The sequence below is a fragment of the Nannobrachium achirus genome (genome assembly GCF_963921795.1).
Source record: "Nannobrachium achirus genome assembly, chromosome: 19".
Classification (NCBI taxonomy): domain Eukaryota; kingdom Metazoa; phylum Chordata; class Actinopteri; order Myctophiformes; family Myctophidae; genus Nannobrachium; species Nannobrachium achirus.
In genome coordinates this window covers 31175172-31188433 of record NC_137826.1, presented here as the reverse complement: position 1 = coordinate 31188433, position 13262 = coordinate 31175172, and the positions used below count along the sequence as shown (strand labels likewise).

At 42.0% G+C, this 13262-nt stretch overlaps 1 protein-coding gene across 1 annotated transcript in view; it reads left to right on the top strand.

The window, feature by feature from the left end:
• Positions 1-13262, top strand: part of LOC308304758 (cell adhesion molecule DSCAML1-like) — a gene marked incomplete at both ends in the record, with an annotated part of 123259 nt that overhangs the window by 63127 nt on the left and 46870 nt on the right.

Here is a 13262-nt window from a genome sequence, read left to right as displayed (position 1 = left end):
ATGCTCACTTCCTTTATTCTTCATCTCTCCGTGACAGTCACTGGTCTTTGATCCATTCTTCCTCCCCCTCTCTCCTCACTTCTCTTTCAAATTCTCCCCTCCAGCTTGCTGTTGAACGCGAGAGGCACATTGGCATGGTATGGAAAGTGTCATCTTAAAGTTGAAATCTGAATACCACCTCTGACTTTTTGGATCTTACAGTCTGGTGTAATGATCTCGATATATAGACTTATGTTGACATTATTTGACAATTACTTGTCAAAAGCCCATGGTTTGCTCTACTTTGATGTGTATGTGTGTGTGTGTGTGTGTGTGTGTGTGTGTGTGTGTGTGTGTGTGTGTGTGTGTGTGTGTGTGTGTGTGTGTGTGTGTGTGTGTGTGCGTGCACGCGCGTGCGTGCGTGTGTGTGTGGAACACAGCCATTGTTTTGCAAGTCCCAAGTGTAACCCAGTGATTAGCTGTGTACATGATAAAACCTGAAAATGAATCCTAAAGAAAATATGTGCCAACATATTCATTCTATTACAGAAATATATTTAACACCATCAACAGGATACAAGGGGTTAAATATTTGTGATTAAGCACAGTGTGAAAACTACTTTACATCGACTAAGTTACTTTATTCTGAAGCTGAGTACTTTTATTTTGTAACATGACACTTCCTGTTGAGGGCAGCATAGTGCTATGGGCAGCAGCATGACACTTCCTTTTGAAGCCACACATGAGAGAGAGAGCAGCCACAAACCCAGGGGCGGCCTTAGTAATCTGGAGGCCCGTTTCAAGAGCTATTGATGAGGCCCCCCCACGCCACCACCAGCACACCCAGGCCACAGTAGCCACGTAACAATCGCACACAGAAGTTGACTTATAGTCAATGACTGCCTGCTATTTATATATTATTATTATATCACTACATAATGTTATAGCATTGACCTAAATGGCGTTATATTAACAAGGTTATATGATTATTAAAAAGTGTTATACGTGTGTTGCAAGTTGAACAAGGCTTGCTGGCTAGCTCTTGGAGGCCCCCTGGTGGCTGAGGCCCGTTTCAATTGAAACTGGTGAAACATAGCTAAGGCCTCCCCTGCACAAACCATTACCTGGTTTTAAACTTTTAAAAGTGACAAAGTCCAGCTAAAAAGCAGTCCAGCTACTGTTTTAGGCAGAAGCAATTCATAATGGTTCCAGCCAGTGGGTCCCATCGTTGTGTTTGATGAGAAAAGAGATAACCAGCATGGTGAGGATTATTCATTGGCTGATGCTACAAACAATTAGCATGCTAGCTGAGGGGGACCTGATGAATGAATGAACTGGGTTGATGCACCCTGTAGACAATATGCCTTCCGGTTGGTTCCAAGATTTCTAGCGGAAGTGCTGCGTTTAACGGAAGTTACATTAAGGGAAAACCGGGGAAGCTCACACGGCGGAAGTTGGAAGCTTTCTGCCTTATATTGTCACCAGGCGTTTCTCTTCGCAGATGAGTAAAGCCTGGCTATGCGAGGCTAGGGTTGATGTTAGATGTATCTGTGCACAGCAGTTACAACTACAAGTTGAATGTTTATTGGAAGTAGTGTACACACTCTTCCTGTGTTTTATGAATACTGAAATGCACTTTTGTGTAGTTATTTTTTACAGCATGTGACTGTACAGGCAACCTGCCCTGCACCCACTAATGGAGGCTGCCATTGCATTGTACAGGCCACATAGCAACATGTTTTGATACTGGTGTAGCAGTGTTATGCCATTTCTGTGAAAAGAGATTTATTTTATTTTTGTGGAAAGAATTGTTTTGTACCGATTCAGATTATTTGAATTTGATTATTTATTTTATTGTTTTGATGAATGGAATTGTATAGTAAGCTGATGTTTATTGATTTAATAGTAATTCCCTAGTTGATGTGAAATGATGATGAGAGAGAATTACAAGAAGATATGTTTTATTTTGTTTTGTTTTTGGGGGGACCATAACACATTTTTTGTATTTGAAAGGTTAAAGTATTTGTATGTTTATTTTTTCTATTTCATATTACACTTTACATTTATTCATTAAAAGGAAGTGGTGCATTTCATATCTTCCAAAGAGTACAAACCTTTGCAGTGGTGTTCTTTCTGGTGTAAGCAATTACTGGCTCCCTAGTCGAACCTAGCACTTCTGATAATTAGCCCAAAACCCCAGCATAACTATAATAGGATTATATGGTTATGCCAATTGATAATATCATTCTTTAAGTTGTAGTAAAGTCATACAGGCTACACAAGCATATCTCAAATCTATCTCAAAGATCGAGTCAGCTCCCAAGTCGAGACAGGACAGTCCCAAGTCAAGGCTCAAGTCAAGTCCAAATCTTTAACGTTTTGATTAATAATTATGTAAAAATGTATACAAATCATGAGTAGGGGTCATCACTTGTGTATGAATATCTAGCCATAAGTGGTCAGGTGTAGGCTTGGGTACAGAAACTATGCCAGAATGGCATCAGGTCCTAAACTGTAGGTGGGGGGGCGGGTTTCCATTCCGAAACATCCCCATTCCGAAACCAGGTTAGCATTCACCAGCATCGGCAGGTTAGCATTTCACAAGGTTAGCATTCACCAGCTTCGGCAGGTCTGTTTTCTACCGGACTGAATCACAACACAGATTTTGGTGCTTCATTGTTGGCCGCTTAAATACCCGAGCTGTCTATTTTCCCCTCGGTGCTCCAAAACACACATTACAGGAAACAGAAGCATCACCACACCGCATGTGTAACTAGTAAACAACATTAACTTGCTCTGACAACAGAATGTAGGCTACGTTAGCTTGTTAGCTTAAACAGTAAAAAAAAAATACCTAAAGCTAAAACGGTCTAAACTGTGTGGCTGCATCTCACTTGAAAGCATTCCAACTCTGGGACATGCAACGTGTAAAAGGGGAGACACATAAAATGTAATGAGCATCTGGTAAGGCACAATACAGAAAGCAGAGAGCCATCCACTGTGTCAATTGCGTGCATAATGTTCTATAATACAATGTATGGTGCAGTTGCTTGCAGGAAGTATCCAATCTACAAGCACACAACACAACATAGGCTAATGTGTGACATGTTGTGAGCCTGTTCTACAATATTGTTTCTACCTACTAGGCCGATGCCCATTGGGAATGAATACCCCTCCAATTATGTAATACCCATTGTACCCGTTGTACTTGTCAGAGAAGCCTACTTGTTTTACTCTCCCTACCCAACACTCCCTGCTGACAGCCCGTAGGAGTACGTGCAGACTCCCCGCCCGGGCCAATTGTGTTCGTATAGACGCTCGACAAAGCCGGGTGCACCACGGTGGATTCGAACCCACAACCTCCGTTCTGGTGGGCAGGGAAGTTACCACTGCGCCACCCGAGTGCCTCTCATATTGCCTTTTACCTGCAAGCTAAAACAGTAACACCCTTATTAGGAAGGACTTCCCTCTGTCCTTCATATTGGTTCTGCAATGCAGGGTTTTTTAAATCTCCAAATTGTTACCACCCACCTCTAGTCCACACAGAACTCTTATCAGTAGGTGGAGATTTCTGAAAGTTTGACCACGCAAGACTAGAGATTAGGGAGTAATCTCTGAATCTACAACATTTACAACATGCGCATCAAAATATAATGACAACATAATTAAGGAAACTTGATGATTTTTGATCCTACTGTATGTTCCCAAAGGATGGGAAATCTCTGCGTGTCATTAATCTCTGTTGGGAATTGATAATTCATTCAAAAGTTTGAACTCTTAAGTCTTAAGTTAAGAAGTTTGCCCTTGCCTCAGGTCTGCATAGCACCTTGTTTAAAATGCTTGAACCAAGTGATTTCCTTTTCTCCCAGCCTATGGACCCTTGACAAGGAAATGTCCTGTACTGATTCCTGCAGTCATTTAAATGATTTGCACATGAAATCAGTATGTTTTTTCTCAAGTTTTTCATTGTCTCAGCAATCCCAGAAAAAAGATTTCCGACATTGATCTATACTGTGTACACCAAGCCGGGGAAGATAACTCCTAGCCTAGCTCAGCTAGAACATCACCCATGTTAAAACAAGGAGGGGATATATACTGCATACAGCTGCATTAGTATATAGGCTGGCTATGCCAGGCTAGATAACTCCTGCAGCATTGCATTGGAGCAATATTATTTATTAACTCTATTTCTAGAAGAACAGGACACTTACTATATTGTTATTGACTATTAAACATATATAATTCTGTTCTAAACATCTGCTGGCTGACAAACTAGACATGTACAGTAGCTAATGTTCCGGACACTTGTCTTTATTTAATATTATGTAAATCTCCATAGACATTCTGTTTGGAAATACCACGTTTGTTTACAAACATTCCAATCTGGTCTATTGTAGCCACAGTACTTTCCAATCATCAATTTTAGCTTGGCTGAATTCCAAACTTAGCCTCAGGTTGCGGAGATCTTTCTGTAGACCGACCAGTATATTCAACTTGCAAAGTCTCTCATTTATTGATCGCATCAACCGTCAGGGATATTATCCAAACACCTCATAATCAGAGACGGCTTCATTTTCCTCTCGGCTTGATATTGTCAATCAATGAAACTTTCTAGGGCCTCAATTGATTGATGAATCTCTGAGGCATCCAGTTTAGTAGATATGTAATCAGAATATTTTAATTGTTGTTGACCAAGCGAGACGTTGATAGCAAAGATATGCGATGCCACAGGTTATCCAACATTGTTATTCTGAATGAATCTGAATGACTATTGTATTTCGCAAAGTTCTTTTGTGATCAGCTCTGAGAAAGAGCTCACTGTGGCTAACATAAACAACAGGTGTACATCTGTTTCGAGGGAAGATTGATCTGCAGTTGATAGGTCAACAGGCCGTAGTGTAACTCTATAACATTTAACATTCACTTAATCAAAAAGTGTGTGTGTGTGTGTGTGTGTGTGTGTGTGTGTGTGTGTGTGTGTGTGTGTGTGTGTGTGTGTGTGTGTGTGCGTGCGTGCGTGCGTGCGTGCGTGCGTGCGTGCGTGCGTGCGTGCGAGATAATCACTATTTTTTTTAAATATGAAAACGTGCGTGCGAGATAATCGCTATTTTTTTTAAATATGAAAACGTCTAATGGAAGTCAATGTCAGTCAGATTGGACTGAAACTTTGCCCAAATATTGAGATTACTGACATCACTGTACTGACATTGACATCATGGAACTTAATGATGTCTCCGCATGGAAGCCACACATTTTTAGTCTTGTTTTTTTTTTCTGTGAATGTTTTTCAGTGATTCATCATCCTAGATCCACCTCCATATTTGGGCATGACGTCATCAGCACAGCAGAGATCAACAGGGAAACCATGATGTTATTTTCTCCCTTTCTAATTATCATCCAGTGTAATCTCTTGAGACAGAATTGTTGTCTCACACAAATATGAAATGCTTCTGCTTAACAGTCTGTACATTGGAAGTGCAGAAAAGATGTAAATCAAATTAGTTGCTGCACAGCAGAAATGGAAATTTCAGAATACTGTTTAAAGTATATTTTCGTGACTGGAAGTGACAAACAGCAAGACGTGACAAACATGACAAACAGCAAGACAGCTACCGAACTTTTATGAGGAACACTCTCTGTAGCATTCAAAGATGTCCGTTACAAATATTGACCTAGAGCTGGGGTCAACAAACTTTTTGAAAAGTGCCATGTTTTTATTTTCTAGATAGACAGTGTGCCATGTCAACATACATTTTAATGACACCCCATCAAAAATTCAGACACATTTTGATTGTCAGGACATTGTTATATTATAGATAATCCACCTATCTCCCGACTCCCTCCCCAGTTAAAGTTCAGAGTTTTAATGAATGTAGAATGATGTGCAGGATGTCATCTGCTGTAAATTAGGTGACTTCATATTGACCACATTTAAAAAAAAAACACTGCCAGTGTTCCATTGATCAGTCTCCCCCGTGCCAGTGCCACCCGTGTCTAAGGTTGCCTACCCCTGACCTAGAGAAAGGAGGGCTCAGATCTGCATGGCTAGAAGGACAACAGGAATAGTTTCATATGAATACCTGATTTAATTTATTCTGTTCCTGGGGCACCAGATTGGAATAAATGACCCCAGGCTGTTAAGAGTGGATTCCTGAATACTCAAAGACAATTAATGATAAGGGGAAGGTTCGCATATATAATATAATAATATATAATGTATGTATATATTTATGTACATATAAGTATGTGTGTGTGTGTGTGTGTGTGTGTGTGTGTGTGTGTGTGTGTGTGTGTGTGTGTGTGTGTGTGTGTGTGTGTGTATATGTCACGGTTTGTTAGAGAAACAGGACGGTCGAGAAACGGAGCACTCGTGGTGCCGCACGGGGCGGAGCAAGCGGTCGCCACAACAACGTCCTCCAGGCGGAGCCGCTCGATTGTCCACGACATTGCAAGCGGCGCGAAGGCCAGCGGACCTTGGTCCTGCTCTTCGCCCCCGAGCGCCGCAGGGGGCAAAGCATTCACCACGAAGCCGTGGTGAATGCAATCGTTATATTTATGCCCAGGCCGTAAGGCCTGGGCAAGCCCACGATAAACGCTCATAGTAAGCTAATGGCTAAGCTAATGGCTAAGCTAATAGCTAAACACCGCCCAGCTAGGCTAGTAAATAAAGAAAGAGAGTCGCAAACGAGTGACGTCAGCGCCTGCACTAGTGAATGGCTGTCTATGGGCTGTCGTCGCCATCTGGTGGTGATTAGTGTGTGGTGAACGACAAAACAAGCGCTCTTACTCTTACCGTCCTGAGTTACCCAAACATACTGTAACATATATATATATACTAGCCTACAGCCCCCTGCGGGGGCCTGGCCCCTTTGTGTGTGTGCCTGTTAGTCCCCCTTGGTGTGAAGCAGACAGACTGTGATGTGGCTCTCTCTGGAAGTGCCCCCGGACTGGGAGTGCGCTGCTTGTTGACACCCATTTGTGATGTAATTCGCATCACAGGACAAAGCCGCCTACAGGCCAAAATTTGGGAAAATATTTTAAACATTTGGGGATTATGAGAAGTAGAGACACATCTGAAGGTGATAAAGTTGATGTTGGGCAAGGTACATGCGTTATTGATTTTTGTATTATGTTTTTTAGACAATTGAACAACTGCTGAACGTGGAGTTACAGATGGAAACACACACACACACACGGGGCAATTCTAATTAAGGTTGTGGGATATATACTATATACTATATATGTATAGTATGTATAGTGTATATATAGTGTATATGTTGTACGGATTGTGTTGGTTGCTGCTGCTTCCAGTGCCAGCGTTTTATTTTTAGTTGAATGCCACAATGAGCATATGACATTCAATTGACCTTGATGGTTTTACGATGCGTTGTGTTTTGTTTCGTAATAACGATTGTGGAATGGACCAAACTAAAAAAGTAAAATGAGATGGCAAGCAACAGTGAGAGGGGCCCTAGCAACAGGGAGAGGAAGAAGAAGAAAGCGGGAGAATAGAAGGGAGGGAGGGAGGGAGGGAGGGAGGAAAAGATGCAGAACATCAATAAATAATGGCCCCGCTGAGGAGCTGGAAATATGGGCCTCGTTATCTGTGTGCCGACGCCTTCATTTGCATGTGAGAAAACGAGGCTGCTACTACACACACACACACACACACACACACACACACACACACACACACACACAGACAGACAGACACGCGTGCATAGACAGGTTCGGACCCACATATACTGTATATATGTGTATATATATATTATCCTATTCATAGATTCTCTGTATTGCTTTCATTTCTTTTTTCTTTCACTTTTTTCCCCCCTCACAAATATATACCTGTACCTCCATTGTTTTCCTTCTCCCCTTCTTATGACAATTGGCAAAGCGGCAGGTTTGTCCCGTTGCAAAGCAGAGTCTGTTGGATGCTAAAGACAAAATCTTCATGGGATTACATGTTGCACTTGGAGTTAGTCAAGAGATCACCAATAGTATTAAACTAATATGCAAAGAAAAACTATTACTCGCACTCTCTAGCCAGCTTTTCCATGCATGCACAGCAAATCTGGAGTGTTAATTTAACTCTGAAGGTGTAAAAAAAAGTATCGAACTCTCAAGTATCGAACTCAAATATCGAACTCAAGTATCCAGTCTTTACTGCTTATGCAGAAGGCAGAAGCATCAATCTACCAGTCACAAACCTGTTCCTGACCTATGGTGCAGAAGCTTGGAAAAAGTGTATTGTGCATAAGTATATTGGTGTATGCACCAGCCCTAATATGCTTCTACCAAATCCTAAGAATAATATTTGACTGTGTATGAGGCTGGTCAACTGATGTCATTGTTTTGTTTAGATTTTAGTGTACAGAACTCCCCACTTGGCGATGTCACATTCCAGGTGGTGTTATTTTGTGTGCAGTGTCATACAAGGAAAATAGCAGAACTACAAGTTCACAGCACTCTATGAGTGTTCAAACCTTGCGTAAACTCAAGCCTCCACCATATAATATGCTGCGTTCACACAAGCTGCGACAAAAGGTACAAAACGACCAAACGTAGTTGTCAACACTCTCACTAGTTCGCTGTTGAAGTAGTTGCTGAAGTTACCCTTTGTTTAGGAACATGGTAGATTAAACCAGTTGTTCTCAACCTGTGGGTCAGGACCCCCAGGGGGGTCCCCAAATTATTTTGTGGGGTCCCCAGATGATTAACTTAGTGTGAAACATTTTTTTCTCACTCAGCAATAAACAAACCAACATAAAGTTTAAGTGTATAGAGGGTATATGCACATTTCTAAAGTGACAATTTAAGAACTTTTTAATACCTCTAAAATGACAAATTAAACATTGGCCAAATTGTCAAATATTAGGCTGAAATTATGAAAATTTACGATCTACATGCTCACAAGTGACTTGTGAGCATGTAGATCTGCTATTTTCACAACAGAACTGTGTTAGACCAAATGTAATTCCTCAACTCTTAGTGCTCGTCAGGGTGGGGGGTCCTCAGTTAAAATATGATCATTTTGGGGGGTCGCGGTCTGAAAAGGTTGAGGACCACTGGATTAAACAGGAATTCTAATGGTGTCATGTCTGTCCACTGAAAATGACTTGTAGCCAGTTGCTTTGTTAGCGATAGTGTGAATGCAGCAATTGGACCGAGTGCATGTGAGCAGGTAATGGCCAGTGTTGCCATCTCTGCTTATTATTAGTGACTTTGGGCTTGTTTTTCTGTAAAGTTGCTTGTCAATATATTGGTAGTTGCGGGTTGCGTTTTTTTGGGCTTGATCAGGGGTCATCAATATGTTCGTACACAGACAAAAGTGTCCGTGGCAAAGACTTGGTCTTGTCTGTGGAAAGAAATTATCTTCTTTTTTGCACAGCATTATAATGTTATTAAGACCCAATTAATGAATGTCAAGTCTCCAGGTTTTCTTCAGAATATTTATGACACCTTTTCACTTCGACACTATGGCACATTATGAGTCCAACTAGTGCTAGTGGTTCTCAAATGTTTTATTTCAAGGACCCCCTTAACTCTGAGAGTGTACAAATGGAACCAAGTGGACTCGTTAGGTTCCATTTGGTTCCATTTGCAGGCTCTCAGAGTTACAGACCTGTTATGGTCATTCAGGGCTAGCTCTTTGTGTTTCTGGTAATTACAGTATGTATGTATGTATGTATGTAATTGTCCACTCATTTTGTATGTCTGTGGCAAAAAAACAAGCTAGCATGGCGATGACCCCTGGGCTTGTTTCTAAAGTCTAGTTGCTTATTTTGGGCTTGAACTTCCATTCAGGTTTAAAGAGTGGCCTATAATAGTCGCTTCTTTTGGCCTTGTTTTCCCAGACCCAGTGTAAATGTACCTACAGTATACTGAACTGCTGGGAAATGTGAGGAATTTCCCACATTTCCCTTATTCGTATTTTGACTGTAGCATATACTGTATGTGCATATTTGCGTGTATATGTGGGTGTGCGCACACGCGTGTGAGGCACATTGACTCTGTTTCTTCCCGTCTTGTCAAGTCAGCAAGAATAAAAGCTGAGGGAGCGCAGTGATTTAGTAATTAATATTTTACTCTGTCTGCCTCTCTGCTTAGAGACAGAGAGAGAGAGAGAGAGAGAGAGAGAGAGAGAGAGAGAGAGAGAGAGGAAGAGAGAGAGATTGTAAAGGCTAATTTATACCTTGTCGAACACCCGTGTTGTATGAATATTTTCAGCTGAAAAACATTGATGTTGTTTTTGTCGGAGGACACAGAGGGGGGGGGGGGGAGAGAGAGAGAGAGACTGTGATATAGGAGATAGATGGGTTCAGATGGGAACAGATGAACACACTTGGCTAAAGATAGATTCTATAAACACAGGCCGCTTGATTAAGAGGGACAGGTAGTGAAGGAGATCATGTGATTAATTCTGTATGCTCAGCAGATGGAATGAATTGACTTCCCTCCTGAAGAGAAGAAGCATGGTTCTGACAGATCCATTCCACTCCTCCTCTCCCTCTCTTTCCCCTCTCCCCCCTCTATTACTCTCTGTCCTCCCCCCCCCCCCCCCCTCTCTCTCCCTCCTCACTGCCTATGTCATAGTGTTGTGACAGGCGAGTTGTCGGTGTTGTGGGAGTAGCGATCTTAAAGTACTCATTATCCTATAAGGCTTCATTCTGGGGTGCAAACAAAGGCTGGCTGGGAAATTGCAGCCTGCGCTGTGACTTAGGTCATATTATACTCCTTGTGAACACACACACTCGTGCACACGCACGCACGCAGGCACGCACGCACGCACGCACGCACGCACGCACGCACGCACGCACGCACGCGCGCACGCGCGCACACACACACACACACACACACACACTCCATCATCCCCACCAGCCTACTACACACATAGGCTACGGTAGACACCATACCCCTTTTGCGTGAAGCTGACAAATGTTGAGCCTATGAAATATCCATCCTGATCATCAAACAGAGTTGCTGTGCGTGCGTGCGTGTGTGTGTGTGTGTGTGTGTGTGTGTGTGTGTGAGTCCGTGCGTGTGCCTGCGATGTGCATGGATGTCTGTGCGTGTGCTCCTAAACTGGCATGTGCTCATTACAAAGGTGTCCCTGCTTCTCTCTCCAGCCGTGGTTCTTTCTTGCCCTCCAATCAACGGCCCTGTCAGTTTTCAGGTGTAGTTCCAACCTGAAAATAGGCCAGAGCCTGGCAGCTCCACTCCCTCCCACACAGGCACACTTGAACCTTGGCTTCATGCTATTGATCTGCTCGTCACAGCCTAATCAGTGTGTCATGAATATGGTTATTAAGTACGAAAGAGGAAACTTGATTTGTCCCTCTCTCGCTGAAGTGTGGTAGAATAGTCCAGGGGTTTTCAAAGTGGGTGACGGGGCACCCTGGGGTGCCGCGACGGCAGTCCAGGGGTGCCGGGAAATCATTTGATAGTATTTGGAATTTATTTGGACACTTGAAGAAATATTTAGTATCATTTTAAAGTACAAACACATTTTTCAGTCAGTTCTAACCAAAATGGCTATTATCTCAACGTTTTCCTCGCAACATAATTACTAAAATATCGTCACTGTCGGGCAGAAACCTTGCATTAAACTAGTGAAAACAGCCGATCTACAAGCACACAACGCCTCGCATCGCGAGGCGTTGTGTGCTTGTAGATCTGCTGTTTTCACTAGTTTAGTACATTTTATAGATGATAAATACAAAACAAATGGTTTTGGACATACAAGGTTTCCACCCGACAACGACGATATGCTATAAATATAAGGTGCTGGGAGTGAAAATTATAATGTAGGGGTGCCTCGGATTAAATAAATATTCATGGGGTGCCCTGAGACAAAAAAAGTTTGGGAACCCCTGGAATAGTCCACATTGAGCCCGATTTATATTGGTCGGAAGACGGCTTTGCACGCCCCCCCCCCACCTAAATAGCCGATCTACAAGCACACAACGCACTGCGGTGCGGTGTGGCGCGTTGTGAGCCTGTAGATGGGCTATTCTTAGCACCCAATGCATGGTATGATGGACTATAAATTACAGCTTAGATGCTGAATCTGTCCTGTGAGATCCCACTGGGGAGAATTCGGGCACCAAAGACAGTACAGCATTTAAAGACAGATTACAAGGTAGGGAACAGAAGTACATTATCCATGGATGAATGGTGGCTCTGTGATGTTTGTACAGTACGAGTGAATGCCAGGTCTACTGGGAATGATGATCAGCAGCAGGTGGGGGCAGTGCTGCTGCTGACCAGTGGTGGAAAAAGTCCTCAAATACAAAATACAAAAATACAAGTAAAAGTGTTCAAAATGTCACTTGAATTAAAGTACAAAAGTATTGCCATTAAAATATACCAAGTACCAAATATACTAAGTACCAAAAGTCTTTAAATTAAAATAGCAGATCTACAATGCAATGCGATGCATTGTGAGCTTGTAGATCGGCTATTTTCAAATAGCCTATGTATAAAAGTGATTCTGAAGTGATTCATGTTTTATAATATAATAATTTATAGATATACATTATTTGTTATAGTCTTCAAATAATTGTAGTGGAGTAAAAGCACAATATTTGTATCCAATATGTAATGGAGTAGAAGTAAAAGTATTGGACATTGGAAATGCTTGAGTAAAGTACAATTTCCTCAAAATTGGACATAAGTAAATGTACTTAGTTACTTTGCACCACTGCTGACCATTCAAGCAGTCACATCCTCTGAGGTCAACTAACAGGAAGAGCTGTTAGCTCACCTTGTCCGCTCACCTGGAGCCACTGAGGCCATTTCAGAACTTGTCTTTCACAAATGTTGTTGTTTCTTGTGCTGTTTGATTGATTGATTGATTGAAGACTTTATTAGAAGTTTGCATAGGAAAAGGTACAGTTTCATGACAGTACTGTTCACTGGTACAAGGTCAACTAAAAGGAGATCTTGGTAAACTTTTCGGCTTAGGCTATTTACACAGGAAACCTTTGGATAGAATACAGTATACTATGCAGTAGATATTGTCAAAAAAGAAACAAAAAACAGTGCAAAAAAAGATATAGACTGCAAGTCGTTTTTCAGGGCGACTGTTATGAAGGGCTCTCCCCCAGTGTGATACCCATTATTTAACCACCGGAACCCTAGTGCCCCTTTTCTGCGAATGTAATTATAGGCAAACATTAGGTAAAAATAGCCAATCTGTATAAGCTCACCATGTGACGTGTTGTGAGCTATTAGATAAGCTGTTTTTGGCGAAGGGACTTGGTGTAGAGGGAAGAAATGAGGGG